This window comes from Felis catus, chromosome A1, assembly GCF_018350175.1.
Source record: "Felis catus isolate Fca126 chromosome A1, F.catus_Fca126_mat1.0, whole genome shotgun sequence".
NCBI lineage: Eukaryota > Metazoa > Chordata > Mammalia > Carnivora > Felidae > Felis > Felis catus.
Genome location: NC_058368.1, coordinates 20342723 through 20370450, shown reverse-complemented (window position 1 = coordinate 20370450; position 27728 = coordinate 20342723). Strand labels below are relative to the sequence as shown.

The 27728-nt window shown below is 43.8% G+C and overlaps 1 long non-coding RNA gene across 1 annotated transcript in view; it reads left to right on the top strand.

Moving 5' to 3' along the window:
• The window catches only part of LOC123383960, a 40611-nt gene extending 20844 nt beyond the window's left edge, over positions 1–19767 (top strand). Inside the window, exon 6 of the long non-coding RNA XR_006594412.1 lies at positions 19292–19767. This is a non-coding gene — a long non-coding RNA (uncharacterized LOC123383960). The remainder of the gene's footprint in view (positions 1–19291) is intronic.
• Positions 19768–27728: the final 7961 nt, after the last annotated feature.

The following is a 27728-nucleotide window of genomic DNA, read 5'->3' as shown; positions in this document are numbered from 1 at the left end:
TACAACACCCAGTGCTCATCCCAAAAGGTGCCCTCCTCCATACCCATCACCCACCCTCCCCTCCCTCCCACTCCCCATCAACCCTCAGTTTGTTCTCAGTTTTTAAGAGTCTCTTATGCTTTGGCTCTCTCCCACTCTAACCTCTTTTTTTTTCCCCCCTTCCCCTCCCCCATGGGTTTCTGTTAAGTTTCTCAGGATCCACATAAGAGTGAAAACATATGGTATCTGTCTTTCTCTCTATGGCTTATTTCACTTAGCATCACACTCTCCAGTTCCATCCACGTTGCTACAAAGGGCCATATTTCATTCTTTCTCATTGCCACGTAGTACTCCATTGACACACACACTCTTCAAACAAACAAACTTTAAAAAAAGTTTAAAAGCTCTGTGTGATTTTTCAGGCCCGGCCACAAGCAGTTATAAAGGCTTTACCTGGCAGGCCTCTTGGAAGGAAGTGCCTCGCCCACACAGCGCATTGCCAGCTGCCCTGAAAGCTACAGTTAAGGCTGACCACGCTCTTTAACAAACCTGCATTCCTAGCCCTGGCACCTTGATTTGGAGGTCTCCTTATTGGAAACCTTGAAGACATCTTTCCACTTCTAGCCCTCCCTCCTTCCCTCCTTCCAGCCCCTAGATTAAACACGAGACAGGTCACGTTTATATATGATCCATAAAACCAAAGGAGCCATTAAACTGCAAGAGCCTTGCACGTCGTGATCTCGAAGTCTGTGAGTTCAAGCCCCATGTCGGGCTCTGTGCTGACAGCTCGGAGCCTGTAGCCTGCTCCAGATTCTGCATCTCCCTCTCTCTCTCTGCCCCTCTCCTGTTCGTGCTGTGTCTCTCTCTCTCTTTCAAAAATAAATAAACATTTAAAAAAATTTTTTTTTTTTCACTGCAAGAGCCTGTGTTCCCTCCCTCAACAGTGAGACGATCCCCATGTCTGCTCGATCCACTTGAACCTTGCCAGGAGCATCACTCCATGGGAAAGCGGAACAAAGGGAGCTGGAGTTTTCCTGAGTTAGGCCTCTTGCTCACGCTGTCACAATAAGCGATTAAAGGCTTCCCTGTTGCTTTTGTGTTTGTGGCTTTAGTCGGCTACTCTGACACCCTTCGGCTCAGCTGAGCTCTGGACAAAACACACAATCATGATAATATGCTTTAAAGATATCAGAGGTTAATTTTAGATCTCATAACACACATCATTGTGAACTATTCCTGCATTCACTGATACATGCTTTTAGGGGCACCTGGGTGGCTCAGTTCATTAACATCTGACTCGATTTTGGTTCTAGTCATGATCTCACAGTTCATGAGATCGAGCCCTCCTCTGCAGGGGGGCCTGCTTAGGATTCTCTCTCTCCCTCTCTCTCTGCCCCTCCTCAGCTCTCTCTCTCTCCCTCTAAATAAGTAAACAAAGATTTAAAAAAATAATAATACATGCTTTTATGCTTGTTAGGTCTCCTAAGAAGGCCCACTGTAGCCAGACAACGTTTTTCTTCTATTACGGTCATTACAGCCTTGATAGCTTTTCCGAAGTCTGCTGTCAATAGAAATCTTACTATGACTAATAGTTAATTTGAGACTCCTCTGTTATTTCTATGTCTTGTCCTTTAACCTTCCCTGAGCCCCTTCCAGGTACTTGTCTTCCTGTTCTTGGCAGCCCCCGCATGAGTCTCAGCTTACCTACCGTTCAAGCGAGGCTTATAATGGCGTAGAAATACATCATCAACCTGCCTATCACTCCTTCCTTCAGGAGAAACGTTCTCCTTACAATCAAAATTGTCAAGGTGGGGACCATGCTGACCACACTTTAGTGCCAGGGATGGGCACGTGACTCAAGCGAGGACAATCAGAAGGCTCCGGCTCTATGGCCATCATGATGGTCTCAGAGACAAGACGTGTAAGCCAGGCTGAAGCATAGTCTTCCCAAGGATTTTTCTGCCGCGGATACGGCAAAAGTTTCTTTTTCTTGTTCTGGGAACTTGAGTCCTAAAATCTATAAATTCAAGCTGCTTTGAGACAGCTTCCTTGATTGGAAAAAGCTGTCTGCTATGGGAAGAATAAGGCCAACACTGAAAGGAAACGGAAGAAGAAGACGGAGAAAAAGATTGAATAATCAACTCTTTGGGTCCAAATGTCCCTCAAGTGCACTTCAGTTATACAGTTACATGAACCAATACATTCATTTTCCTTTGATCTGAATCAGTATGAGTTGAGTTTGTCGCTTGCAAACCAAGAATTCTGATTAATATATACAGTACATCACAGTTGTGTGTTCGTTTGACATAATGCTCTCCTAGATAATTGTGTTAATGAGACAAGATCTGAAATTAAAACTCTAAAGTGAAGATAATAGCATTCAATTAATTCTGTCACATATTCATTTATTCAATTGTTATCATGAAGGGTAAGATTTGGGAAAGAGGATAAGACATCATTTATAGCATAAAGCCCTGATATCTCCATTGCAAAATTCTAATCTCTATAAGATGACTAGAATATAGCTATTTCTGCTTGAGAAATGAGTGGTTTCTGCCTAATTTTGAATTTTTGCCTTATTGTGTGTTCTGAATTAGTACTTCTATGAATGGAAAATATTAATTCTCATCAGAACCCATTTGAATTCTGACAATAGTTGTGATTTATATTTGCATCTAATTACGTTTTACTAAAAGGAACAAAATGGGAGGTGGCAGAGACTGAATCCCATTCAGTCCTGAAGAGGAAAGGGAGTCTACAGAAATTATAAGAGTCTGGTAAAGTTGGACGAGAGTAGATGTGTGAAGAGCATTATATTTTCACCACCTGAATGTAACACGAGGCATAGCACTCATGCAGGATGTCAGTATTTCTTGGCTCTGGGTTCCCAGTGAAAGTAGGGCTTCTCTGACTAAATGCACACACACACACACACACACACACACACACACACACACATACTTTCACTACATGCATGCTCATACATCAGCTCAGATACTCTCTCTCTCTCCTTCTCTGTCTCCATTCCTGGCTCTTTAAACACAAGGAGTTACCGGCCACATTTATTATCCAAAAGATTAAAAGTATAATTAAAGACTTTCAAAAGTGTAAACGTGTCTACAGATTCACTCATTCCATCTCTCCTTTTTTATCCACTCCGGGCCTTTAACATCTTCCAAACAGACACTGTATGGTTTACTAAAAACATACCAGCCCCTCTCCAAATTTCTGATGGCTGCCTTAGATATTTTATACAATCATCTACAATATTTTTTTCTGCATGCTGCTAGGGAAAAAATAATAATTTTCTTTGAAGAGGCTTTAGGATTCTCCTTCCTGATTCCTCCTGTTCCTGTATTAATTAATCTCCAAGGTTTTCAATTGGTTTAGTTCCAAACTCCCGCTGCATATCAGTACTACCTGGGGAGCTTTCTTTGGAATCCAGGTGTGCAAGCCTCTACTCTACAGCCTGTCACTCACAGTGTGGTCCAGGGACAAGCTGCACTAGCATCACCGGAGAGCTTTTTAGAAATATAGAATCTCTGGCTCCACGACAGCCATGCTGAATCAGAATCTGCAACAAAAATCCCCATGTGATTCTTTGCACATCAGTGTCAAATAGCGTCTACAGATCATGGTCAACAGAACTGCTCCCTCACCGCTCCATTCCTATCGTCAAAAATTCTGACTTCTACTTAATTAAGAATATTATGTAGTGCCCTCCAATTTGATTTATTCTTCATCTGTACCTTGCTCCAACAAAATTTAAATCCGATCTTAGACCACAGGAAGAATAGGCTTTAAACTTTGTAAAGGTCCTCTTTAATGTCTCATTCCATTTATTCTCAGAAGTATATTCCCTGTAGGCCTGGACCACGAAAGCGTCCTGAGCTTTATCTTCTTGTATTTCTTGACCTTTGCTTCCCATGTAGGTTTTACTTCCAAGGCTGTTTTATCTTCTTCGTGGCATTGTCTTTCATCCTCTGCTACAAATTTTCAAAATCGTTCCTTTGACAGACTTCCCAGGCTCTTGCCTTTCATCTTACTGACCAACTTTAATTTTGGGTAATATGGAGACCCCATTTTCTGTAGGCTCTCAGGCTAGATGCAACGACCTATTCCAAGTACCCAATTTCATCTCTAGGAAATTGTCAATATCCATTTTCTGGCTGTTCCTACTTGACTTCAAAATGTCTGGATAAAGGTGATTCATCAATCACTGTGACATTTTCTCTTCCCACTGCTGCATGCTCGGTGTTACTCAAACCACCTTCTGAGTGGTCCTCAACTTTTCACTTTTCATCTGGATATTTTGATGTCATATAGAGGCAGTAGATTGAAGACATACACCCAAAAGTGATTGGCTCGTTATAATGAAAGCCATACGGAGTAAGCAATGATAATCAAAATATGAGGGTTGTTATGAATGAATTCTGCCTCTGTGTCTTTGCTTCCTCACTTCCAGAAACTTCTGCCACACCCTTTCAATAACCTCTCCCATGACTAGACCCTGGACGAGGCCATCAACAGGCATTGTCCACCTCTGACACCCTGAAGGCCAACTTCCCACTTTCTTATCAAAAATCGTTTATCGGTCAGACTTGTATTCCTTCGTCCATGCCTATTGACCCTGAATCAGGTGAAATCAGTCAGAACATGAACTCAGCCTTACTGCGGTTTCCATAGGAAATCGAATGACCTAAGAATGTCAGGATTTCTGAGGTCATTGCTAAAGATTTTGTGAAATCATGCAGAAAGGTCACATCCCATATGGTATAATAATTACTGTTCTCCAAAGTCCAGACCTTCCCAAAGAGGCCTCCACCCTCCTCACCCAACGAAAATAGTGTGTAAATCAGAAAGGGTGTGAATGTACTTAAAGTATTCCAATGTCCTTATATTAGCCAAAAGGAGACGAAAAGTATTTAACATTAGACCTTGGTAAGGTAACAATGCATGCTGTAATTTCTAGTGTAACCACTAAAAGAAAACAGATATAATATGGTTGACCCTTGAGCAACATGGATTTGAACTGTGTGAGCCCACTTACACACAGATTTTTTTCCAATAAATACAGCACAGCATTGTAAATGTATTTTTGCCTCATGATTTTCTTAGTAAAAAGAAAATTATCTTTTCTCTGTCTCACTTTATTGTAAGAATACAGCATATAATACATATAACATACAAAATATGTATTAATCTACTGTTTATGTTATCTGTAAGGCTGATAGTAAAAAACTCATTTGTGTGTGTGTGTGTGTGTGTGTGTGTGTGTGTGTGTGTGTGTTTGATTATATCTTTATTGAGACTCCTACTTTATGGGTATTTTAGCTAGATAAAGACATCTAGACTTTCTTAATTCATTGAGGAAGTAAGTTCACTGCTTTCTGACTTCTTTTATTGCTCACGAAAAGTATTGCCATCAATTCTTTAAAAGTAATATGTCTTTTTTCTTTAATCGCTTTTAAGATAGCCTCTTCGTCTTTAGTTTTCTGTCAGTATTTCTTGGCTCTGGGTCCCCAGTGAAAGTAGGGCTGTATTAGGTGTGGCATCCTTTTAACTTTCCTTCTTGGGAGTCATACAATCCTTAAATATGTGATTGGCATCCTTCCATAGAAAATAGTCACTGTCTCAAGAAGTAGAGCTTCTTCCTCATTCTCTCCACTCTTTTTTGGTCTGATTTAATGTAGGTTGAGATTTTCTTACTGTATACTTCTTCTGCTACTTTCTAAAGTTTTCTTTTTTTTTTTTCTGGGTAACGACTATATTTTAGGTTAACATAACCAGCCCCTGGGTACAGTAGTCAGAACCCTAAAGACTATTTCACTCCAAAAATATCATTTAAATACCAAACCAAAACACTATGGGTTATAATGGTGGTTTATAGGAGAACAGATTATTTTATACAAATTAATAACATGCCTTTAAAACCATGTAAGTGAAGGAGGGTCCGCAGGAAAGAACAGATCTCAGCTTGCCCTGCTGCGTGTGACCCATAGAGGGCACTGTTGTGCTCACTGCTGCTTCACAAGTCTCAGTCCTAACAGGCGGGAATAAAGGTTTACCATGCAACCCTTCATAGGGCAATAATGGACCAGCCCAAGGGGGAACAGGTGGATAAACTTCAACTCCATTACGGATTCAGGATTTTGGTGGTAGAAACTAACCATCGTGTTTAACATGGTTTATACAGGAAATTACTTTCTGGGTTCTGGACACGTGAAATTTGTAAATTTCTCTATGCACTCATTTTTTTAATTAACATAGTTATGATTATGCTTTCTAAGAGTATCTGGAGCTGTTAACTAAAAGCCAAGTAAAGCATACTCTTTAAAAACAGGAAGAAAAACAATAATTTTAAGAAAGTATAGTAGATGTTATCAGGAGGTTAGGATAAATTGGTTACTGTGGTTGAGAAGAAGAGTCACTGCCAAAGACTCCTGGGAGGTCTGTATGGTGAAGAAACATCTCCTAGCATGTCCCCACTGGGCATGACCCGAGGACTGGCTGGGCGGAGAGATTGCTGCTGAGGAGCCCAGGACATCAGCAGGTTCTTTAACATCTCTGGGACTGTGTTCTCCTCTGTAAAAGTAGTGGGATTGACAAGGTTAACTTCAGGTCATTTTTAGATCTACAATGCTGTGATTCATCCTTGATTCACACATCGGTATTTTTAACTGCCCCAGTTCATCCAGAGAAGCAATTTATTTTTCCTCGTATTGATTTGTAGAGGAAATTTGTCACAAAGTTCTTTATATAAGGCACATTGACTAACTTAACTGATAATGTGCTTACTATCGTTTTGCAAAGGATACAGAAATGCACATTTAGCGAATTAGAGAAAGACAAATATCATATGACTTCACTCATATGAGGACTTTAAGATACAAAACAGGGGCGCCTGGGTGGCTCAGTCGGTTAAGCGTCCGACTTCAGCTCAGGTCATGATCTCACGGTCCGTGAGTTCGGGCCCCGCATCGGGGCTCTGTGCTGACCGCTCAGAGCCTGGAGCCTGTTTCAGATTCTGTGTCTCCCTCTCTCTCTGCCCCTCCCCCGTTCATGCTCTGTCTCTCTCTGTCTCAAAAATAAATAAACGTTAAAAAAAAAAAAAGATACAAAACAGATGAACCTAAGGGAAGGGAAGCAAAAATAATATAAAAACAGGGAGGGGGACAAAACATAAGAGACTCCTATATAGAGAGAACAAACAGAGGGTTGCTGGAGGGGTTGTGGGAGGGGGGAATGGGCTAAATGGGTAAGGGGCATTAAGGAATCTACTCCTGAAATCATTGTTGCACTATATGCTAACCAACTTGGATATAAATTAAAACAAACAAACAAACATGGTTAAATTTTAAAAAGTAAGAAAAAAAGAAAATAGTAAAAAAAAAAAAAGAAATGCACGTTTAGTAAGCTTTTCTCATGACCTCCTCGCATAAAACTTGAGGACAAAAAGTAAAAGTCAACTCAGTATTTCCTAAAGCTTGTTCCATTAGTCTTGGTTGCAAAATACAATTAAAGTTAAAATTTTAAATAAAAAAAGAAAGAAAGAAATGTTAATTAAAATGTAATTACAATTTTTGAAAAGAGAAATTAAAAGATTTTAAAGATGAAGAAAGCTTTCTGTGATCAAACAAGGAGGAAAAGTCATAATGCACATTAGCTTGCCAAGGCTCTATAAGGATAGGTCGTAAAGACTTGTTTTTAGAGCTACATTTCTCAAAACTTTTCGTTTGCGGGGCACCTGGGTGGCTCAGTCAGTTAAGCATCAGATCACGACCTCCGGGTTATGGGATGGAGCCCCACATCAGGCTCTGTGCTGACAGCGCAGAGAGCCCTCTTCCGGGTTGCAGACTGCCATCTGCTCATGGTATTCCCATGTGGTGGGGAAAGTGGGAAAGAGCTCTCTAGGGTCCCTTGTAGGAGGGTACCAATCTCACTCATGAGGGCTCCACCCTTCTGACCTCAACATCCCTCAACGATCCCGCCTCCCACTACCATCACAGTGGGGGTTAGGATTTCAACATGTGAATTTGGGGGGACACATTTAGTAATAATTGGTTTCATGTAAATGTAAAGCTTTAAAAAAAATGTTTATTTTGAGAGAGAGAGGGTGCGTGCGCACACTAGTGGGGGAGGGGCAGAGAGCGAGGGATTCAGCAGATGGCGGCTCTCGCATTCTGGAAGCCTTCCCTTCGGTAGCATTTGTGTCGTTGTGGTTTCTAGTTCCCCTCTTCCATCACTGCCGTCCCTCCCTCCTTCTTCTTTCCCCTTCATACTTCCAAACAGGGTGTTCCTCTGTGCACCAGGTCTCCCCATCCCTGCCACCCGTCCGCTCTCTCTGGGTCACCTTTTACTTCCCCTACAGTGTCAATGTCATCTTTGGGTTGATGGCTTCACAGTGTTATCTCCACCCAGCCCCTTGGTCATATCTGACTCCCCCTTTCTCACTGTGCCTCTGAAACACACTTCCCTCCTTCCTACCTCGGGGACTTTAGACTTGCCTTATCCAGCATAAGCAAGGGCCCTGCCAGTCATTCTCAATCACATACCCTATTTATTGTCCTTGTAGTATTTGCTGCAAGTTATCAACATTTTGCGTATTTATTTGTTACTTTGTTGTTTGCCTCCTTCATTAGGAGGCAATCACCTGGAGTGCAGGACCATATCTGTCTGTTCTCCCAAGTATCCAGCATGGTGCCAGGCACATAGCAGGTGCCACCACATTTTTGTTGGATAGATGAATATGATTCTTTTGGCTTCTTAAGCTAAGAATCCCCTCACACTGTTCTCTGGTGATTGAGTCTAGAACATAGAGTCTGGAACACCTCAAAAAAATGGATAGTTAACAGAGCTTTTAGATGTCTCCCTGAAGGACCAAAGCTTCAAGAGAGTTTGGGAGAACTGGGTGGGAGTAATTCCCAGTCTACTTCTCTGAAGAGTTCCCTAAATGCCAATTCTGACCCATTGTATTTTTCCAAAAATAGCCATTAAAATACCTCCCATTCCACCTACTCTTCTTGAAATGTGGCTTTGATACTCCTCTTGAGAGGTAGCATCTATATTCCCTCCCCTTGAACCCTGATGGGCTTATAATTTTAGCAATGACATTGTGTCTTAAAAACTCCCTTGAAGAAATAAGCAAATATGAAACAAGGCTACATCATAAAAGGCACTACAGCTTTGGGGCAGCTGGGTGGCTGAGTCAGTTAAGCGCCCAACTCTTGATATTGGCTCAGGTCATGATCTCAAAGTTTTGTGAGTTCAAGCCCTGCATCACACTCTGCACTGGCAGCATGAAGCCTGCTTGGGATTCTCTCTCTCTCTCTCTCTCTCTCTCTCTCTGCCCCTCCCCCACTCGAGCTGTCTCTCAAAATAAATAAACTTTATTTTTTTTTAATTTTTTTAATGTTTATTTATTTTTGAGAGAGAGACAGAGGGCAAGTAGGGGAGGAGCAGAGAGAGGGGGAGACACAGAATCTGAAGCAGGCTCCAGGCTCCAGGGTCGGAGTTGTTAGCACAGAGCCTGTCGTGGGGCTTGAACTCACGAACTGAGAGATCATGCCCTGAGCTGAAGTCAGCTGTTCAAACGACTGAGCCACCCAGGTGCCCCTAAATAAACTTTTTTAAAAAAAGCAATACGCCTTTCATCTAGTTCTCTGGGAATGCTTGCTCTTGAAACGTAGCTGCCAATCGACGAGAATGCTCAAGCAGCCACATGGAGAGGCCGTTAACAGATGCTGTGGCCAACAGCCTCAGATGCAGTAGCAGAGGAAAGCCAATGTCGGCCACCAGATGTGTGAGGAAGCCTGACAGATGATCCCATTCCCCCAGTTATCGTACCCAGCCTTGGAGTCTTCCCAATTGAGGTCCCAATAATATAACAGAGGTAAGCCATCCCCAAATCTCCCCTGTCCAAATTCCTGATCCACAGAAATCTGCGAGCATTATAAAACAGGTATTTTTGTTTGTTTGTTTCTTTGTTTGCTTATTATTTAAGTCCACGTTAGTTGACATACATTGCAATAAGGGTTTCAGGAGCAGAACCCAGTGATTCATCACTTACGTACAACACCCAGTGCTCATCACAAAAAGTGCCCTCCTTAATGCCCTTCCTATCTAGCCCATCCCCCCACTCAACACCCCACCAGCAACCCTCAGTTTGTCCTCTGTATGTCTCTTACGGTTTGCCTTTGTCTCTGTTTTTATCTTATTTTTCCTTCCCTTCACCTGTGTTCATCTGTTTTGTTTCTTAAATTCCACATATGAGCGAAATCATATGATGTTTGTCTTTCTCTGACTTATTTCGCTTAGCATAATACACTCTAGTTCCATCCACGTTGTTGCAAATGGGCAAAATTTCCTTCTTTTTGATTGCCGAGTACTATTCCATTGTATAAATATACCACATTTGCTTTATCCGTTTGTCAGTCAATGGACATTTGGGCTCTTTCCATACTTTGGCTACTGTTGATAGTGCTGCTATAAATGTGGGGGGGGGGCAGTGTGCCCCTTCAAATCAGCATTCCTGTATCCTCTGGATAAATACCTAGTAGTGCCATTGCTGGTCGTAGGGTAGTTCTATTTTTAATTTTTTGAGGACCCTCCAATCTGTTTTCCAGAGTTTCTGTACCAGTTTGCATTCCCAGCAACAATGCAAAAGGGTTCCTCTTTCTCCACGTCCTGGCCAGTATCTGTTGGTTCCTGAGTTGTTACTTTTAGCCATTCTGACAGATGGGAGGTGGTGTCTCATTGTGGCTTTGATTTGTATTTCCCTGATGATGAGTGATGTCGAGCATCCTTTCGTGTGTCCGGATGTATTCTTTGAAAAATTGTTTGTTCATGTCTTTTGCCTATTTCTTCACCCGATCATTTGTTTTTTGGAGGTTAAGTTTGGTAAGTTCTTTATAGCTTTTGGATACTAGCCCTTTACTTTTATTCATATAAAGTTTATTGAACCCAAAATTGGTTTCTATACAACACCCAGTGCTCATCCCAACAGGTGCCCTCCTCAATACCCATCACCCGCCCTCCTCTCCCTCCCACCCCCCATCAACCCTCAGTTTATTCTCAGTTTTTAAGAGTCTATTATGGTTTGGCTCCCTCCCTCTCTGACCATTTTTTTTTCCTTCCCCTCCCCCATGGTCTTCTGGTAAGTTTCTTAGGATCCACATAAGAGTGAAACCATGTGATATCTGTCTTTATCTGGCATGTATTTGCAAATATCTTCTCCCATTCCTTGAGTTGCCTTTTAGTCTTGTTGACGGAATAAAACAGTTTTTGGACTTTATTTCTTTTTCAATGTTTATTTACTTTTGAGAGAGAGAGAGACAGAGTACAAGTGGGGGAGGGGCAGAGAGAGGCACAGAATCTGAAGCGGCTCCAGGCTCTGAGCTGTCAGCACCGAGCCTGACGCAGGGCTCCAACTCACCAACTGCGAGATCATGACCTGAGCCGAAGTCGGCCGCTTAACCGACTGAGCCACCCAGGCGCCCCTGAATGAAATAGGTTTTCGAGGCCATTATGTTTTAGGGTTTTGTTAGCAGCGATGGCCACTGGAACACTGATATTCTTTGTTGTTAGTTGTAAAATGATCCCTAACCTCTATCAATTGGACAAGTGGCAATATTGATACAGTTGTGAAAATCTGCACACAAGGGTTCTTTCTGTCTGGCGACGTGAACTGTTCTTTCACTTCCGTGTAAAGGCAATGTGCGGTGGTGTGCCAGGGGCAGTTCATACTGGCTTATGAGCCTGTGCATACCTTCCAGACTGGCCGCAGTGGAAATACTTACGCCATAGGAATTGGCAAGCACTACAAATTAGGGCTTTTTGCTCCCCCTCCGGAGCAATGGCTTAGCAGCACACCATTAGAAATGTGCTGCTGCATTTTTTTTTTTTATAATAATATTTCCACCTGATTGCAAAAAAAAATAATAAGTTTGACTTCATCGGCACTTTTTCTCCCAAGGCTGCTCTTAAGCCTGTGATGTTCTAAGAGCTGCTCGTGAGACTGAAACTTGTAGGTCGGCTCCCCGACTCTAATATTCTCTGCAAGGACTTCCACGTGGGCTGTTCCATCCCTACAGTGTACCTGACACGTGGTTACAGACAGAGGCGGAGCGAGCCCAGAGGTTCTGGGAGGGGCTGGATGCCCCGTGATGCCCTAGGACGCAGGGGTTTTCCTCCCCCCACTCAATGTGTTCATAGAAAGCTCTCCTGCTAACCACAGCCGAGCCACTCAACGCGTGGCCACTGCTGCAGTTTCAGATGGTAAGGCACAACAGGGGCCTTCCATCCCCCCCTCTGTGGTGGCTAAGGACCACACACGGGACCGAGTCGCGCACAAAAGGATGAATCAGGCCCGTGAACTGAGCCTTTGATAAAGGCTTGTGGAATTGCATGATTAAGTCAAATCTCCCAGTGCGTAAGTGGTACTTTCTGGTGCCGCTTTAATAAATTACATCTCTGATATGTTATTTGCAAAGCTGTTAAATATCTTCGTCATCAGGATAGGAAACTGGGCCGGAGGAAGGAAGCGTCAATCCCTGCGTGTGACTAACACAGTGGGAATGCTAGAAGTAAAACCAAGTTTTAATTCATTCAAACTAGAGTTTGAAAAGGAAAAACTTTCAACTCTTGTGTCGTGTGCCCTTCTACACTCATATCAGCAATTCTGCTTCTTATAGCTGACCCTACAGGTATATTTATACCGGACAAAATAACAAAGCGGTGCTAGAAGGATGTTCATCGAGGTATTGTTTGGGCTCATCAGTAGGTTACTCCTTTAAAATGTGGCAACCCATGTAATGCTCTATTGAAAGAAAAGCTCTTCTAGAAGTAGGTATGCCTGTATGTATTTATATAGGAGCATCTCTAAAATACCTTCAGTGACAAAAATCAAGGCAGCGCAGTCTGTAATAATGTTGCAAATTACCTAAAAAATATATTCTTGTATGTGAGCATGGGCATGAAAAATGTCTGAAAGGAAGCAGAAAAAACTGGTGGAGGGAGTTAGGTCAAAAGGACAAGATGTTTGGGGTGGAAAAAACCTGACTTTGCATTTATATGGTTTTGTTCTATTTGAATTTTTTTTTTTTTACCATATGCATCTATCCTAAAGCTTAAGAAATCACATCAATGACTCAGTAATAGCTTAATATAACTTAATAAAATCGTGTAAGATGCTTGAAGTCCTTCTAGACAATTTTGTCCTGTTCATTTTTATTGTGCCTTCAGTTAGTATCCGTTACTCAGCTGTGCCTGTTTAGATTCACTCCAACCCCAAGCAGTAAACCAGAACCATTCTTCCAAAAAGGGCAAGTCTGTTTTGCCTGCTTATCATGGTATCTCACAGCACTTAGAACAGTACCTCGTGCACAGCGAAGGCAAATAAATAATGAAAATATATAGTATGGCAGACGGTGGCTAGTGCTGTGAAGAAAATTGAGCGGAGGTTGGGAGGGATAAAGTATAAGTTTTTAAAAGGTGATTGGAGGAAGTTTTATCGATAAGTTGATATTTGAGTAAAGACAGCGGATTGAGTAAAGCAAGGCATGAGACTATTGGAAGTAAGAGATTTCTAAGCAGAAGAGTAGCAAGTGCAAGGGTCCTGAGGTAGGAGAGGTTGATCAAATAATATGCTGAACTTCTTTCAAATTTTACATTCATGTGTACGAGATCACTTTAAAACTTAACGAACGAATATGAATACAATAGATTTTGTGTATGTCATCATTTCTTTAATTCGCAGAGGTAAACACACTAACCAAGTAAATAGTTTTGTCATTTCAAGCACATGGAGATTACTGTTCTCAGGGGATCAGAGCTGAGGTTACTATCCCAAGAGAATTGGGGTGACTCAAGAAATCCTGGGTGATTCCTGAGAACCAAAGCTGCCTATTAACAAGTTGCAGCTATGCAGGGCAGGTTTGCAAATGACCCTGAGCCACAAGATTTGAGCACCCTTTTATGGACATTATCCCAGTAAGGACACCCGGTCCACACTGGTGTAATGGAGTAATCTCTTAGCTCACACCTGGATTCGGGTTCACACTGCCTAATTCTCAAGTCTGATTTGGGTCTGCAAGCCCATGGACTGGGATCAATACACTCTATTTCACCTTCCATAAGATGGTTTCCCAACTCATCTAGATCTTCTTGAGTCTCCTCCTTCTTGTTCTCCTCGCTTCAACAGTGATGTTCCCAGGGTCTGTTGGACTCTGTTCTTTCTCTTCCTGGCCACGGCTCTCAATTAAATGTTCATAACATTCTCCCTGTGTTAATCCACGTCTCCATCACCTGATTCCCAGCCTGTCTGACTATGAGCTATAGCTTCTCCATCACTGTGGTAACACCTTGTTTTGCTTTTCCGCCAGGGCTTTCTGATTCTCTCAGCAACCTCTTCATCTCATTCTACTTGACCTCCTCGTGATATTTGACATTCTTTTTTTTTTTTTTGAAGTATAGTTAACATACAATGTTGTATTAGTTTCGGGTGTACAACATAGTGATTTGACAATTCCTTACGTGACTCAATGCTCACCAAGATATCTGTAGTCACCGTCTCTACCACACAAAATTATTACAATATTATTACCTATATTCCCTACGCGGTGCTTTTTATCTCCATGGCTTACTTATTGTATACATGGAAATTCGTACCTCTCAATCCCCTTTACCTCTTTTGCCTATCCCTGACCCTCTTCCTCTCTGGCATCCAACCACCGGTTTGCTCTCTGTATTTGTGAGTAGGATTCTAGATTTTTATTTGCTTGTTTGTTTTTTAGATTCCACATATAAGTGAAATCATAGGGTATTTGTCTTTCTTTGTCTGACTTATTTCACTTAAAATATTATGTTCCAGATCCACCCACGCTGTCACAAATGGCAAGATCTCCTTCTTTGTATGGCCGAATAACATTCCAGTGTGGACATATTTTATATATTTATAATTTATACATATTTTATAGACATATGAATACACACACACATATGTGCCACATCTCTATTCAGTCATCTATCGACGGACACTTGGACCACTTGCATACCTTCTTGGTTCTTACAGATTATCTGACATTCGTGATGACAAAGGTCCTTGCCCAAACTCTACTTTGGCTTCTGTAAGGTAGTTTCCCACTAATCTAGATCTTTCCAAGTTTCCTCCTTCTCGTGCTCCTCTCTTAAACAGTGATGTTCCCAGGGTCTCCTGGACTCTTTTCCTTCTCTTCCTGACAACGGCTCTCGATTAAATGCTCACAGCATTCTTCCTATATTAATCCACTGGGAGAAGTGAGACAATTTCCACCCCATCCCCACCACCACTGTCAACATAACTTGTGAGTAATGTCACCTGCTCAGCGTTAAACAGAAAAGTCAGTAATGCGGAGAATAATATTAACCATATATAGAAGAAAATAGAGAGATGGCACATAAATACAAAACTAAAGCTGTTTGCGTCTGTCCAAGCCCAATCAACTGGCTTGGGAGTACCTTCCCCTCCCAAAGGCACAACTGGAGATTTTTAACTAAGAAAGCCGAAATCTGAACTATCGCACTTTGTTCTTGCTGAAGAACGACTTGAATAGAAGGGTGTGGCTAGCAGGTGGCCTAAAGAAAGAGTAACAAGACAATGCCAATCTGTCCACGTGTCCAACACACAGACCAGAGGAGAGGGAACCCTTGTGGCCAGATCTGAGAGCTCACTGCCGTGGTTCATACCCTGTTTTCCCACCCCCCTATCCCATAATCTGCCTGAAGTAAGCAGCCCAGAGCCAGGGTACTTAAGAAAAGAATCTCATCTTTTGCTATGTGGGCAAGAAAGAAAAAAATCGAAAAGGCACCAATGTCCCAGCCCCTACCTCAGCACCTTCCTTATCTTGGTCCTCCGGTGGAACCCCTCCTTGGGTGCAGGCATATGTCCCCTCAAACTGATTGTGGCTTCCTGCACGCAGATGTAACGGGCTCTTCCAGGACCATAAATCATCAACTTGAGATTCTGTCACTTCCAAGGAGAGCAAAAGGAAGAGGCTGGGATCTCGGGACTGTTAACTCAAGAATCAAACCTCCTACGCTCAAATCCCAGCTCATCCACTGACTGGTTATATGCCTTCAGCAAATTACCTGCCTCACGGTACCTCATTTTTCTGGTCTGTCAACTGGGGATAAGTAGAGCATCTAACTCACAGGGTTTTAAGCATCCAACGAGTTAATATATTTGAAGCGTGTCGAACAGTGCCTGGCTCGGAGTTAAAGTCTCACTATCCTCCTAATGGGCAGGGAGGAGCAGGAGAAATACCACAAATCTCAGCAGTCCTGTGCTCAGAACATTCATTGTGCCTCTCCTAATTTCTGCTCATTAGAGCAGAGCTTGCCTCCTCACTGATTCTTTTCCCCCCACGGCAATTACATCAGAAGCATGGTGCTTCTCTCTCTGGTTATTTTTTTCTAAGACCCAAGCAGAAGAAAGGAATCAAAGAACTGTTCGCTCAACTGCTTTATCTTCCTCAGGGTAAAAAGTTTAATAAATTAGAACATTCTTCCAGCTGGTTCCTGTGGAGAGTACAAAGTTACCTTTTGAATTATGATATATTTTGAGCTAAATATTTCTATCTAAATGCTGAACATTTCTGCAGCCTGGTGTCTTCTAGGTTGGTTATTTGCTATTTCGTTTTTATAAGGGAGCAAAAACCATCTGTAGAAAATAATTCTCATGTATAGACAGAAACTGCTTCATTATTTTCACCCCAACCTCAAGTTTAGCTAAAAGCACAAACAACACTTTAAGACACAGACTCAAACAGTGCCTAGAAACTTGTATGTGATTGTTCTGGACCAACAGTTCAAAAAGAATCCTTAACCTCACTTCTCTGTCATGGGTTTTATACTCACCAAACAGCCTTCTGATCATAATGTGTCTTACACTGATTTGTCCTCAGACAGAGAACATACTGAGCAGTGAACTTAAGTCTTTGGGAGAACTTAGTGGTCCTATTTCTCACTCTAAATTAATGAACTGACGTGTTGGTCATACATCAATCACTTGTGAGTTAGATGTATACAAAACAGCCCCTAAAACACCGGTTAGTTCTGCAGGGCCCGGCAAAGTAGAGTTCTTCATCCTCTGAAGCTTCTAGAATGCCATGGCCACGTTCAATTTTGATTGCCATTTTGTAAGCCCTAATGGAGATCCACCTGGTTTACCTTTATAACATCTCCATTTGGTTCTTAGTTCCTGTAGCGACTACCATAGCTACATCTCCTGCTGTGGCCTCTATCTGCCAGGGAACCCTAACTGAATCCCACAGACATGTCAAGGCTCAACATTTTTAAGATATAGTATGTAGTCTTGTCCTGCAATCCCACTCTTCCTTCTGCCCCTAAGGGTGCTGGGAGATTATGGAAGGGCTTTAAGCAGAGAAGTAGCATGATTTGGTTTGCATTTCTATAAAATGTCTTTATCTGGTGTAGAGAATGTATTGTTAGAGGGCAGGAGTGGGTACAGGGATGCCAGTTGAGAGCCATTTCTATCATCTAATTAGCAACAATGTTGACTGAGTTCTTTCCATCGGAGATGAAGAAAAGGGGACAATTCAAGAAACATTTACAAGGTGTACTTATGATGATTGGATGTGAAAGGTGGGACAGATGGAAGTACCAGAGATGACTCCCTGGTTTCTGGTGGGTGGTGGGATTGTATACTAAGAAAAACAGCAGGTTTGTGGAGAAGGATCATAATTTCTGTTTTGGACATGTTGCATTTGACATATCTCTGAGGTATCTGAAGGAAAAATACCAGGTAGGGAATTGAACTTCAGGTTGGAGCTCAGCTAGGAGAAATGGGTCAAAGATGCAAATCTAGGGGGCACCTGGGTGGCTCAATCTGTTGAGTGTCAGACTCTTGATTTCGGCTCAGGTCATGATCTCACAGTTCCTGAGTTTGAGCCCCACATCGGGCTCCAAGCCGACAGGGCGGAGCCTGCTTAAGAGTTTCTCTCTCCCTCTCCCTCTGCTGCTCCCCTGCTCTCTCTCTCAAAATAAGCCAACAAACTTTCTTTTTAAAGATGCATATTTAGAAGTCATCAGCATATTGATAGTGCTCGTATTTGTGAGCTTGCATAGGGTCACCAAGGTAATGAGTGGAGAATGAGGAGAGAGAGAGAGAGAGAGAGAGAGAGAGAGAGAGAGAGAGAGAAATTAGGACGGATTCTAATACAGGAAGTCAGATTGATCTGTAGGATTTGGCAGAGGAATCTGAGAAGCAATTTTCAGAGATGTGGGAAGAGAACCAACAGGGGACGATATCAAGTAAAGGGAGTGCTCCAGGGAGGAGGGTGTGGCTGCCTGTGTGGGCTGCTGCTGAGAGGTCAAAAAGTTTCTATAGTCTTTCTGTTGGGAAAAATGCTATGATAGGATTGGAAAACACTTATTAAAAGAAACAACAACAATAACAAAAACCTCTCTGGACAGCCCTAGGTTATGTTTTGAAATGCAATGTAAATCCTAGTTACATATAATAAAGCAACTTTTCAAAAATGATTTCTGCAGCACCAAAATAAGGAATTGAAAAAAACAAAAAACAAAAAAAAACAACCCTCACATAATTGTTCATCCAGAAAGTTGGTCACTGCGATGTCACACATTTCAATGTTTCCAAATATCTCAGTGTTTGGCATCATATAAACGAAATGGGCAGATGTTTGACAGTCTTTTTTTTTTTCCATGAATCATCCCGATATTTAGCATCATGTGCAAAACAACCCAAAACTTTCCACAGCACGCTGACCCACATTCCCTTCCTTTTAGCATAAAACCAGGGGGTTGCGCCTTGATCTTTTGGGTTAATGCACTGTTGGTTTCTTAAATCACTTAGAACACCATTTGTCAATGTTCCCAGACTCACAGATGAACCATCACATGTGTTTCCTCCCACCGTGAAGCCAAATCCAGATCAATTTTGAGTCAGCCGCACACGCCCTCTGAGGTCGCCATATCAGGCCTCGCTTGTTTCCAAGGTGATGAAGCTGTGCAGTTAGTTACTATTCCAAAGCACACGGCTAGATTCCCATCACTATGATATATTCCATTTTCTATTCAATTTCATCCCCAGGAGAAAACTCAAGGGTTATATGGAATTGCACATTTAGACTTGCCCTTCTGTCAAACATTAATAGGATCATGGAATCATAATGCAGAGGGAGGCCTGGGGAACTCACGGGGTCAATACACTTCCCTTCAGCAGGAGAACATCTCACCTGACCCCGAGGAACTAAGGAATCCTTGTATTTAAAAGAGCTGCTTTCCCTTTCAGAAGAGAAGATTCTACAACCTCTGGCAAACAGTTCTCTGTGCTTAGCAACCTCTACCCTGTGAGAATCCTAGGTGCCATGTCAAAGCGACCATTGCAGTCGAAGACCGCTAACCAAAGATAGAATGGGAAGAAAATGACCTAATTTACCTCGAGATGACTCCGTACAATACTTTGAATTCTGGAAAACATCATGGAACAGTGAAGGCATCAAAGCACAGCCAGTTCACAATGTAATGTTTTCCACATTATATTACTCACGCCTGGAAGAGTCCAGAGGTCACTTGGGTCAACTCTTGAGAGGCTGTGGGAATTAACCACTGTCACTCATGGTACCCTTTTTCCAGACTTGTTCCAGTAAGTAAATCTCCCAGTGGGATGAAACTTAATTATTTGGACCACGTCTGTTCTGTTACGTATTCTGCCTTGCCCATGATGAATGCTTTAATAAAACTGTAAGTCTCTTTTTTTTAAAACAAGGTGAACATCTTTGAGAATTTTCTGGTTTCCTCCAAGGGCTTAGAACACTCGCAGCCCCTGTGTTCGGTCACCCTTTCAGCAACATTTGCCAGACTCAGTATCCAACGCTAGGCACAGAAGTATCTGTTGTAGTAACACTCACCGCGTGTGAAGCCCCGTTTTAGACCGTGAAGGTTCAGGGGTGAGCAGAATAGCCTAGCCTTCGTGGAGCTCGTAATTTACAGGTGGAAAAAGGGAATGATCAAGGAACCACCAAACCAAATGCAAAATCACCTCTTCGTTAAGACCCTCTGAAGGCATAAATAGGGAGATCCATCTAGTCAGGAAGGAAATAATTATTGACAGGTGATCTGATGATGACCAAGTAGGTAAAGATGGGCCAGGAAGAGTATTCCAGATAGAGAAACCAGCGTATGCAAATGCTCTAGGCTGGGAGAGGAAGCACAGTTGGTCATCTGAGGAGGTAACGAAGGCCGGTGCGGTTGGAGCACAGAGAGTGGAGAGAGAATGGGGTAGGGGTGGCTGTGATGACACGTGACTGGAGGTTTGGTACCATTCTGGTCTCTGTCCTAAGAGCAACAGGAAACTATTACAATCCTTTAGGCTGTGGAGGCGGTGACACCACCAGGCTTGTCCTTCAGGAAGAGTATGGTGACTCGATGGGACAGAGGGAAATGGATGTGCGGAGCCATTTGGAGGCTAGCCTAGAGAGGAGGAAGAAAGGACTGACGTGATGGCAGTGGAGTTGGAGACAAGTCGAAGATTTCAGGGCATCTCTAACACGCAGAAACGACAGGACTTGGTGAGGCATTGATAAGCAGGTAAGGGAGAGAGAGTTTTCAAGGAGGACCCCTAGATCTCTGGCTGGGGAGTAGGATACATGCTGGTACTCTTCACCGGGATGAGGGACGGGAGCATCATGGCAGGGGTGAGGGTGGGGGAGGTGATCATGAGCTAAGTTTTGTATACCTTTAATTGGAAGTGCTTTTGAAACATTCAAAGAAAGATGCCAAAGAGATAGTAAGGCGGTCAGGCCTGAGGCACGGAGGAGGTGTCAGAGCTGGAGATTCATGTTAGAAGTCCCAGCTGAAACCATAGGCCAAGGGAGAGAATGCAACGGAAGAGGAGAAGGGGGCCTAGGGACAGAGCTGAGACCTTCGGTGAAGACCGAGGGGGAAGCCCGCGTGGGAGACAAAGCAGATGTGATCAGAGGGATGGGAAGAAAATTAGGGAGTGTGATACCAAGGGAAGAGCCTGTCCAAAAAGAAGTGACAAGTTAACAGTGTCTAGGGAAACGAAAACCTACCTAGAGTAGAAAGGAAACAGAGGTTGTAAACAGAGATAATGCTTTCCGAAAATGTGCTGTGTGAGGAGTGGCAGTTGATGAGAGAAAACATGGCGGTAAACAAGCTAAACAGGATGGGGATTTTCTCTTTCCTTTTCTTTCTTTCTTTCTTTCTTTCTTTCTTTCTTTCTTTCTTTCTTTCTTTCTTTCTTTCTCTTCCTTCCTTCCTTCCTTCCTTCCTTCCTTCCTTCCTTCCTTCCTTCCTTCCTTCCTTCCTTTTTTTAAGTAGGCTTCACACCCAGGATGGGACCCAACATAAGCTTTAACTCATAACCCTAAGATCAAGACCTGAGCTGAGATTGGGTCAGCCACGTAGCTGCCTGAGTCACCCAGGTGCCCTGGTCTTTCTCTTTTTCAACATGAGAGAGATGAGTGTATTTCAATGTCAGTGGAGAGACCCATGAGAGGTTGAAGAGACCACAGATAGAAGGAGCAAGCAATAGAGAACAATTTCTGAGAAGGCTAGAGGGGATAGGAGCCTTAAGTGGAAAGACTATATTTTGAAGGTAGTCATTGTGGGTGTTGACAAGGTCAGTTTCTTAGACTATAAAAAAAAAAAACAATGACCACATTACCAGAGCAAGTAGCATCGTTGCCAGCGTCAGGGAATCCCAAAGATACGGTCAGTTGATCTTGTCCTTGCCATGCTGAGGACAGCCGGTCTGGTCAGGGCATTGTCTACTGGTCTACCCAGGACGGTGGTTGCCTGAGCCTGAGCTTTGCTCAACAACCCCAGGCAGCCCAAAAAATAGAGCAATCTTCTCATTCTGTGGTTCATGATACTTGTAAACATATCTCACAGAAGTCTCCAGGGGTCCAGACATAGTTCTGGAAAAAAAATAATAAAATAAAATAAAATAAAATAAAATAAAATAAAATAAAATAAGGGAACAAGGTAAGTACACCAATAGGTGTTACATAAAAGGTGTGGGAGGTCAAAGAGGTAAGGAGAACTCCCTCAGCCTGGCTTTGGATTTGAGAAAGGTTATCGCATGGTTTCCAAACTGTCTAGTTCCTTTTTAATTCTTGGATACGGCTGGTAGCTGCTTAAAGGCATGGGTTGTGCCCCATGTGTGTGTTCACAATGCCCAGTGCTGTACCTGATACAGAGCAGTTGATGGACCAGGAAAGATTCATCACAGGGAGTAGAAAGAAGGTAGAGACAGAAATGAGGCTGGAAAGACAAGTGTCACGTCGACGTGTTTGCCTGTATTCCATGAGTCAGGCGGTAGTGATGAAAGTTAAGTGCTGTGCTGTCGGGCGATAGCAGCAGATCTATCCAGACCCATTTCAGGGTGGTTTCACTTAAAGATGTGCAAATAGAAGTCTTTGTGAGGCTAAGGAACAGACCGGGAGACAGAAACGAGAGTGGGAAGGTTGGAACTGGCAGTCATAGATTTGTATCTGGGAATTGCCGATTGCGTTTGGAGCAGGTGGAAAATGAAGGCAGGGTTGGGGTAGAAACGATGAATGTGGGCAAATACTAGGGTCCTTGTTGGGCCAGGGGAGGAACCAAGATGTCTGTAATGTCCACTCCTCAGAAGTGGGGTCCAGGGAGTGGGAAGGGAGCCTCCGAGAAGCAAGGTTTCTGCCCTTCCCCTGTCTGTCTGTGAACTCTATTTCTTCCTTCAATCTCAACAAACATCTTTTTCTTTTTGTTTTTTTACGGAAGCAAGTTTATTCTATTTTAAAGTTTTTATTTTAATTCCAGTTAGTTAATAAATTAATCATCAACATTAATATATATAAACTAATAAACAGTGTTAGTTTCAGGGGTACAATATAGTGATTCACACTTCCATACATCACCTGGTGCTGATCACAACAAGGGCACTCCTGAATCCACACCACCTACTTAATCAACCTACATCTTCTAGTCTGTGAAACCTTTCCCTGTCACTTCACCCTCCTTCCCCCGCCCCTCCCACGCTGCTCAGGATGTATTGTTCACTCACGTCCACTGGCTCTAACAGCATTTTGTACGTGTTTCTAGACTGAACCGCACACACGTCTGTCATAACGTTCATTACATCGTGTTGAGGATTAGGGCTTACTTGCCTGGGTCTCCCACTAATGACTGTCAGGATTCAAAGGCAGGATCTCTCTCTCTCTTATGTGGACCAGATCCTACAGGATCCCCAAGTCAGTATCATTTTGAGGAGTGAGTGAGTGCATGGCATTTGCGTGGAGAGAGTCAAGGGCATTTGGATGGTCATACATGGAACCCGAGAGAGCTCACAAAGAGAGATACGGACTTGGAAGCTGACTGTAGAGCAAGATGATAACGCCCAATGCTTCTCACACACCAGGCACAGGCTCTGCGAGGTAGCTTCTCCATCCTCCCAAAGCCCTAAGTATGCCCGAGATACAAGCAAGGGATCTGTCCCTTAGAGAGTTTACTTGCCCCAGATCACAAACCTAGAAAGTGATGGAGGGACAGTTTAAACTTGGGCAGTCTGGCCAGCATCAGTCTTACCCATTATACAGACTATCCTGCGTCCTACATGAGACTCCTTCAAAGGCAGTGTGATGGGCTCAAGTGTTTGCCTTCTAATCCATAGACCGAAGCCTAACCCCCAGCACCCCAGAATGTGACTATATTTAGAGATAAGGTCTTTAGAGAAATAATTCAGTTAAAATGAGGCCATTAGGGTAGACCTTAATCCAATCAGACAGGTGTCCTTAGAGAAAGAGGAAATTTGGACACAGAAAGAGACACCAGGAATGTGCGCGCACAGAAGAATGACCATGTGAGGGCACAGAGAGAAAGTGGCTATGTGCAAGCCAACGAGAGAGACCTCTGGAAAAACCAAACTCATCACCACTGTGATCCGGGTCTTGTAGCCTCCAGAACTGTAAGAAATTCCTGTTCTTTAAGCCACTTGGTCTGTGGTACGTTATTATAACAGTTCTAGCAGATTTTTTTTAATGTTTTTATTTCTTTTTGAGAGAGAGTGTGTGAGCAGGGGAGGGGCAGAGAGAGAGGGGGACAGAGGATCCGAATCGGGCTCTGTGCTGACTGCAGAGAGGCTGATGTGGGGCTTTAACTCATGAACCGTGAGATCATGACCTGAGCCAAAGTCAGACGCTCAACAGAATGAGCCACTCAGGTGACCCTGACAGGTCTAGCATATTAATGCAGGCGGTCAGAGCTGTGGAAGATTGGGTCACTGAAGGAAAGTGTCAAAATGTGAAGAGGACAGACAGCCAACCTTTCCAAGTCTAGATCATTAGTATGATGATGAATGGGTGACCTGGCCATAATTCCCAGGAGGTGTGGCTATCTTCAGTGTCCTGAGTCCCGGGTTTCATCGTACTTTTGAATTTCCACAGCACTTTTCCAGAGGTCTTTCCCCACCCTGTCTCACTTTTCGGCCACCCCTGGCGGTTGGAGGGGTAACCGTGGGTATACCGTGGGGTGTCTGATCTTAAACTCCAGAGCTCACACCGGGAACTGTAGGCTCAGAGTCTTAAGAAGCCTCCCAGGCCAGACCACTGTCTCTGCTGTCCCTTATCCAAGCCGAGTCATTTATACTTTAATGAGATTATTTTCCAACTCAACCGGTTTATCTTTAGTTTCCTTTATCCCTTGGCCATCTGGTCCCCTTATGCTTGCTTGTAAGGCTAGTGGCTTTCTTTGTCTAAGTAGATTTGTCAATAGTTGATAATTTTTCTTGTCATGATCATAATATTTATTTTTCACATCAGACAAACTCTTCCGGAGACTTGGAAGAAAGAGATTTCCACCCCCCACCCCCTACCCCACCCCATATCTCTCTTTAACCTGAAATTTTTGCTTCTGGAACACGTGGTTTATAAATAAGGTATTAAATAAAAGTGAATAGGGTGCCTGCGTGGTTCAGTCAGTTGAGCATCTGACTCTTGACCTTGACTCAGGTCGTGATGCCAGGGTCGTGGGATTGAGCTCTACTTCAGTCTCCATGCTGATCATGGATCCTGCTTGAGATTCTCTCTCTCTCTCCCTCAGCCCCTCTCACTTTCTCTCTCTTTAACTAAATAACTCACTCTCTTTCTCTTTAACTAAATAACTAAATAAATAAATAAGAATGAGCAAAACTTCCCAGACCAACATACCTTCCCGTTCTATTTGCTTCTGGATAACCTAAACTAGTATTTCATTTCAAGAGCTTATCTTAGATCTGGGCTGGCCTCACAGCAAATGGTCCAGAAGGTTTACACTCACAGAATGTGTGGCCCAGCTTCCCTCCAAACTGAAACTCAAACCCAGGCAAATCCCATGCCCGGGAGATTTAAATGTTTATCTTTCTCAATCTGTATTGCTTCAAGTTCTTATTCTTAAAGCTACTTATCTTCTGGTTGTTCCAAACCCTCAGCCCCTCCCAATTACTTGTGACCTTGTTAATTACTAATCTGTATCTTCCATCAGTAAAATTGATGCTCTTACTTACCATCAGATTAGTTTGAGGTCCCCCCCCCCCGTTAAGGGCTTTGATATTCCGGTCCCACTCTAGTGACAACAGCACCATGCACCTGTCGGGAGCACTGTGGGGCTCTGAGGGGCCCTCTAAAGGAGGCTAGGCTTGGTAGGAAACCAGCTCTGCCCTGGGGGCCCGGAACCTGATAAACTGCCCTCTCCTGACCTCGAAAGCTCCATTAGGCCAGGCCCCGCCTCTGGATCCTTCTCCATCCTGTCCCTGGCATCCAGCCACTGCCTGGCACACCGTGAGTGCCCAATAAATAAATGGATCAGTGGCCTTATTTTCTAACACACCGACACAGGCAACAACATCAACAGCGACTGAAATGGGCATTATAGGTGAAATACAACATGAGAATGCTGTTCAATTCGTCTGAGAGAGAGAGATTAAAAAATCAGGGATATCTCGTGTTGGTATGCTTTGCAATTTCTAGAGGGCTTCAAGTCTCCTGCGAGATTGACACCAACAGCCCTAGTTTAAGGACGAAGGAAGCCTCACGAGAATTTTGTGAGGATTAAAGAGATCGTGTATGTAAAGCCCCCTGGCACAATGCCCGGGATGCGGGAAGAGCTTTTAAAAGAGTTGCGAGGCACCCTCTCTTCTAGTGACATGACGTTCAGGTCCAGAACCCAGGGTTTACATTTCCTGGCCTGTGACACCATCCTCAGACAGACTTGATGTCTTTCGGGCAGCAGGCACACCACCTTCAGAAGACCACGGATACTCCCCTGCCCCCATCTTACAGGGGGGAGGGAGGAGGGCGTTGCGCCCCAGGACCAAAGCCATCGATGCTCAGCGACTGGACGTGGAGCCCGGGAACCATGTACAGGTGACGGGCAAGACACCCCCTGTGTGGTTGCCACAAGGTCCTCACGCTGATTACCTGCTGGCGACTCTTGTACCAAATAAACCAAACGGGGCTCCTAAGACCCGAGGACTGACGTGGGAGCCCTCCTGTACCTGAGACACGGCTGCTCAGAGGGACCACGATTACCGTTCAAACCTCTCTTCCCGATAACAAACGCATCACTGAGTTACCATGAGCCCTTGTGCCAATGATAAGGAGCACTTGCGGCCCCCGTGGTTGAGGGGGCCTGAATCAGTGCATCATGTTGAGGTGCGGCCCGGGTTTTTGGCCTGCTCTGACCTTTTTCGAGATATCGGAGGAAAACGGAAGTAATTCAAGGAGCACCCATTTTCCATGGCCTTCCTTCTTGGGCCCGTACTTAGTTCACCCTTTCTCCTCCGCCCTTGTCTCCTGCCATCCTTCGAGGCTGCGCCTGGCCTACCGGTCGGCCTTCCAGTGAGGTGACGTAGGTTCCTTCCACATTAAATGGGCACCCTGCTCCTCTGGTACCCACGGGTGGCCTGGGGCAAGGCGCCTGGACTTGCTGAGGCTTAGTTTCCTCGACTGTAGGATGAAAAACTGAACGTACCTCAGCGACCTGTACTGACGACTAAGTGAGGTGGCATATGGGGACAAAAATGAATCGTCCCCACACAGAACTGACCAAGTAGGTTTCCTCACGGCTCTAAGGATGATAACACGGTAGAATGTCTGTTACTTACACATTCCGTCCGTCTTATCAGTTTTTTAGATCTGGTTGCGTTGACACAATTTGTCCTTCTACTTTGCACATAGGCTATAATGGTCTCCCGGGGATGTCGCGTTTACGTTGAAATGCCTCCCTGCCTTTGCCACTTGGTGTTCTTCTCATCACTCAGCTTTCCTCCACTCTAGCTGAATGCTTAGCGCCCCCTCCTGCCTCACACCCCGGGTCTCGCTACCTGGAAAGCTCTCCTCACTCCTGCCTCCACCCTGGGGCTGTTTCCCTTTCATTCACTGACACATATTCATTGCTCCAGATATTGGGGATGTGGCAGTGAACTACACAGAGTCCCTGCTCTCATGGAGCTGGCATTCAGGGGGTAGGGGAGGGAAGAGCAGCTAATTAGTAAATAAATCTCTCATACGCCCATGGCTGGTAGAGCTTTAAGAAAGACTAGCAGGGGGGCGCCTGGGTGGCGCAGTCGGTTAAGCGTCCGACTTCAGCCAGGTCACGATCTCGCGGTCCGGGAGTTCGAGCCCCGCGTCGGGCTCTGGGCTGATGGCTCGGAGCCTGGAGCCTGTTTCCGATTCTGTGTCTCCCTCTCT